The sequence below is a fragment of the Saimiri boliviensis genome, chromosome 13, assembly GCF_048565385.1.
Source record: "Saimiri boliviensis isolate mSaiBol1 chromosome 13, mSaiBol1.pri, whole genome shotgun sequence".
Lineage (NCBI taxonomy): Eukaryota > Metazoa > Chordata > Mammalia > Primates > Cebidae > Saimiri > Saimiri boliviensis.
The window spans coordinates 34,428,012-34,433,887 of record NC_133461.1 but is presented as its reverse complement, the minus strand read 5'-3'; positions in this window follow the sequence as shown (position 1 = coordinate 34,433,887).

The window sequence follows — 5,876 nt, the reverse complement described above, 5'->3', positions numbered from 1 at the left end:
TTTGACGCTTTATAACATTACGGGAGAGATATATGTTCCAAATGAATGAGTAAATATAAAAGTTCTTTGAATATTAATATGTACTTGACAAGTGAATGTTATGAAAATCATCCCATGAAGTGTACTCACATATGCTGAAAGCATACTGGATCCTAGAAGAAGATTGAGTAGAAATTTTGCTGCTTGCTGGCATCATTTGCTTTTTGGACTCTGGCATTTGATCTGCCTTGATATATCTACAGTCTGTTTTGCCATTTCCATCTTCCGAACGTGGGGGATTAATCTCAACATACAGGCCTCATGTGGCCACGGGCTCTATCTCCAAAGACACTAAAGCAGGAGTTTGAAAAATCACCTCCAGCCATGGAGATTATGAAGCCATTCTCACATCAATCTGCTTTTTCAATAGAAAAAATAAAAATTCAAACGTTATGTTATCAGGACTAGGTCTGCATCCACCCCTTACCTCCCCAACCCCCAACCCCAACTGCTGCCAAGGAACTATGTCTAACCCCCTCCATTCCCCCACCCTGCTTTCTGTCTGTCTTGCCTGCTATTTCCATCATAATGGAGCAAGACTAACAATGCGGGCATGGTGCCAGCTCCCATTGTGGCATGGTGCCAGCTCCCATTGCTGCCTGATGCTCTGATGGGCTTTGGATGTAAGCACATGTTGAGGGGACAGTTAAATGATATTTGTGTGCTGCACAGTCAGGAAAACAACATTTCTGCACTGGCTCCTTTGATCTCCTAAAAGGCAACGATCATAATACAAGAAGATTTTTAAATGTGTAAAAATAAATCCTAGTGGCTCCAGCCTACATCACAGAGCCTATGTGGCTCCATTGGCTCCTTCAAGTTTGCTTTTCCCCACATCTTGGACTCAGTTATCACATTTCAAGTATGCTGGGTTCCAACAATATCCTAGAATTATAAGCGAGAGAAAAACTAAAATATTTTCTACTAAGATGGTAAAAAGTAAATGTTAGCATTGGAAACAAACAAACAAAAACAAAAAGGAAGGGAAGTCAGTTTCTCCCATTAGAAAAGTCCAGGAGACCTTTTGGTCACAGATTAGTAGCAGCTCTGGGGCAAAACAAAAGATAGGCTTCACTTTAGTTTGCACCTGGTGCAAGTGTCAAAAACACATGGCAACAAGTTGTGATTACTTGGCAGGTTGACAAATTTATTTGAAATAATTTGGAGGTAGGAATAATCTAGGAAGAAATAACAATCATTCAACCATACAAAGGAAATGCTGGCAGAGACATCTGCATGAGAAAAGGAAAGGGAACAAAAGTATGATATGTTCATATGATCTAAGAGTGGTGAGAAAAGGACATGCTGGGGCAAGTATTTCAGGAGGTGGCCAGGGAGGAGGTAAAAGAAACTCGTTCGGATGTTTGAAGTCAAACTGAAAGATGATGAGAGCCTTAAATAAAAACGCCAGTGGGGTTGTAGATGACAGAAGAGTGAAGGATTAGGCATCTGTGGGAGGGGTAGGATTAGCAGAAATCGAGTGGTGGTGAAGAACTATAAAAACTTTAGTTGGGTCTACTGAATGAAACATAGAGCTAAAATTAGAGCAAAAGCAAATGATTTGGTGATAAGTTTAGTCTCATGTATATTGTGTCAAATACACCCATGGAACATGGCCGTGAAAAATTGACAGCAGCTGGAAATAATGGGTCTGGGTGTAAGGAGACAAAGAAGGGCTAAAAATGTGATGACAAGAGAAGCAAGAAGACTGTAACTTAAATTTTGCATAGTTTAAAAGGAGTCGGGAAGTTCCAGGGATAGACAGATGAGAAGAATGTTCAGTGATAGAAAATGATCAATCCAAAATAGAGGAGACATAAGAGTGTAGGGCATAGAAACCAGGACAGAAGATCATTTTACAGTGTGTGTACTCAACCATTGCAAACATCACGAAGAATTCCAATAGTATGAGAAATAAAGAGGCTTGTTGGATTTGGCAATTTGAGGATTACCATTATAATGAACAGTTTAATTTTAGGAAAGAGAGGAAAAAGCAAAATCCCAGAGGGCCGGTGGATGAGAGATGATGAACCAGAGATTTAGGTGGTGACTAATCTTGAAAACAAGTTTCACGGTAAAGAGAAGACCAATAGTTTGATAACTTTGTAGTTGAGGGAAGAAGAGTGTACGTGAGGGGCAAATGGCAAGTGGCAGAAAAAAACTAAAGTATATCACGTCAGTTATTAGCAAACCTCTATCATCCCTTTGAAGACATTTTGGAAGACAAAATGTCTCACAGAGTCTAGATTAGCCTCTTGGCTCTCATTTCTCAAATTGGGCCCATTAACTATTAGAAATCCCCTAGAATACTTGACCACAGTTCCCATAGATATAATGCTGTAACCTGGACCAGGCCTTAGGAGAGGGGGCATAGTATATTTGTATCACCTGCCCAGGGGCCAGATGAATGACTCAGTGTCTAATAAGATGTCGGAGTAGCTAAAGGAAACTGGAAGGGAAATCAGAAACTGAGCTGATGGGAACAATCAAACGACTATTAAACGAAGTTGATGTTATATCTGAGTTGTCCTGTGCTCACCACAAATGGAACAGAAAAAAGAAGAGAATATATACCAAGGCTGTCAGGCTGAACATAAAATTAGGATCCTGGAGTCTGACAGAAAATCAGGAATCATCATGTCTGGCAAAAGAGAGAGAGAGACAGACAAGACTAGAACAAGAAAGTAGGTTATTAGGAGATGATATAACATCTCAAATGAAAGTTTTAGACCAAGCGAAGATACAAGAAGCAATTCCAGTATCCAATAATTACCCTCTGTAGAATTATGATTGGTCAGGATACCAGGAAATTATTTAAAAGTGAAATTATGGAATCTCTTTTTATACCTCTAGTCAAATTCACCCAAAGCTAGTTAGGGAGAAGTAGCAATGGAGACAGATGCAGGTAGAATGGAAATTTAGACAAGAGGAATGAACAGTGAGAAGAAACACCTCCAGACTTGTGCAGAATGGTGACACAGGTATGACTAGTGACAGGACCTTTCTAGTATTATCATTTATTTGTACCTGTTTTATTTAATCGTGACGTTCTTTCACTTCATCCACATGGTATCAATGTTAACAAAAGCACTCACGCCTGTAATCCCAGCACTTTGGGAGGCGGAGGCGGGTGGATCACAAGGTCAAGAGATCAAGACCATCCTGGTCAACAAGGGGAAACCCCGTCTCTACTAAAAATACAAAAAATTAGCTGGGCATGGTGGCTTGTGCCTGTAATCCCATCTACTCGGGAGGTTGAGGCAGGAGAATTGCTTGAACCCAGGAGGCGGAGGTTGTGGTGAGCCGAGATCGTGCCATTGCACTCCAGCCTGGGTAACGAGAGCAAAGCTCTGTCTCAACAACAACAACAAAAAAAAAAAAGAAAAAAAGAAAAAAAAGAAAGAAATAATAAAAATAATAATTGCCATTTTCAGGTGAGAAGAGGATGAACCAGTATACCAAAGTAATTTTCTCAGGACTGAAAGAGCCTGCAACCCAACTAGAGGAGTTGGTAGTATCAGTCCTGTTACTGAAAATGGGCTGTGTAGCAGATATTTTAAATATTGGTGACTTTTCCCATGGTTTTAAATGTTTCCTAGACTATGTAAGAGATGTATCATCAACATAATGTTTAACTTTCTCCTCAATCTTATCTGTATGGAATCCCATTGTGAAACCAGGAGCGTGTAAATCTCTAGGACTACCCACTCTTCATAGTTTCCTGTTGTTATAAGTAAAATTTCGATGCCACAAAAGAAATAGCACTCGAAGGTAAATCCTCTCATCAAGACAGTTTACTTCTATAGAAGGGTGTGGCTCACAGATGGAGCAACCATTACTGCACATTTGGACAAGGGAGGAAAGTGGGTACCTATTCCTGACAGGGGCATCACCCCTGCTGGTGTGTTGTTCTCCTGTTGGCCAGGGTTAGACTGCACAAGCTAGACTAATCCTGATTGACTATTTTAAAGAGTGCAGGGGCCCAACATGGAGTGGCAGGGTGGGTGGCTTGGTGGTAAGTACAGTTAGGGGCAGGTCAAAGCAGGTGGCCAGGAGTGACCTAGGTCAAAGCAGATGACTGGAGCAGGTGACTGGAATCGTTGATTGAAGCAGGTGACCAGGATGAGTCAGGACAGAGCTGGGGATCTGGGGAACAGATGTGAACTACTGATTAGAACTGGTAGAGAAGGTTGTTTACTGGAACTAAAAGGAAGCTAAACTTTAAAATGGAGGACAAATAACTGAACGTAATGACATACTGATTCTTTGAAGAGAAATTTAGAACTCATTGTATCCAATACTGTTGTCTTGTGGATCTCAGAACCATCATAAAAACAGAAGAAAGCAGACAAAATGTGGATCTATAGAAAAGTCAAATTTAGGCAAAATGATCTCTCATGGAGTTAAACTTTCTCAGAAGCAATGAAAAATGATTGCATCAACTACCAAAGAAAACAGTTCAGAAATTATTTGCATGGAAACAGTTTTAACCACCCCTTCAAAAGCCCCCAAACCAGTACATTTATGGAAATTTGTATAAATGTATGGGCAAAAAAAAAAAAAAAAAAAAAAAAGCCTATTACTGGCCATAGTTCAGGACATCATGTCAAAAAACGTTTGTTTTAAAAAAATTAAAAATTATCAGGCTCCAACAGTTGTGAGACGCTCTACCACAGTACCCCAGGAGCAGGAAGTAGCCACATTTAATATTTACCATTTCTGGACGGTCTCAATCCTTGGCTATCTTCTTCAATGACTGCTCTTTTCCATGGTAGCCCCAGTCACTTTCACATATATTGTAGAAGAACTACAACAGGAAACAGCTTTATTTGAAGTTGAGAAAATCTCTTGGCTCTGATTCAAATTGAGGAGAATACAGTACATGATTTACAGGTTTTCTATCAGGCATTTGGCAACCCTAAGGAGTTTGTCATTGTTGAAAGGATACCACAGGGACCACTGACAGTACCTATGTGGAATAAGCATGGATGTTAGTTTACTGTGGCATTGAGATACATTTTCAAAGTATGATTGTTAGTATAAACAAAAGCTGAGGAAAAGAGTTCTTATAAATTTGGTAACATCGTATTACATAGAATAAGAAATATTCTAATTTCCTTACTGTGGTTTAAGCACATAGTGTTTGTTTTATGAAAAAGAAATTCATCAGAATTGTGATTTTAGGAATTTTTTATATAAAAATGTGTGAGAGGAAAAACTTATTAGGTCAAGATTAAATTGGATTATTTCTCCTGAGTAATCTAACGAACACTGAATAATCTAACAAATGTATAAGTAACTGCATCGTAAGATAGAACTGTGTATAAAAAATAACTTTTTGTTTTAGACTTTAAAAGATTTTGCCAGATATGTGTTGTCACTATGCTTTATAATATGACACTGAAGAGTTTGAAGTAAGGGCATCAGTCATTACTCTGACCTATTAACGGCAAGAATTTTGTGTTTGCCACAGCAGTTGTCTTGCCATTCTTGTTGCTTTTTTCATAGTCTATGAGTGTGTTCTAGGTCAACCTAAAACTTGACCTGTTCATATGCCATATTTCATTTAGATGGCACATTCTCTATTTTGCATTAAGCAATGGAGTACAGTGGAAACAGAATAAGAACACCATTCTAGACAGTTTAGTTCCAGATAATAGTTTCTTTATAAGATTTACAGTCATTGTGGGTTTTGATTTTATTTTTGTTTTCATTGGGATGGAGGATCTTACAATAGCCTACTTGTGACCAATTCAGTTTCTGAAAGTGTTAAAATTTTCTAAAATAAACATTTAAGTGTAAACATAAGAATTAAATAGTTTGGAAAAGAGTTGTCA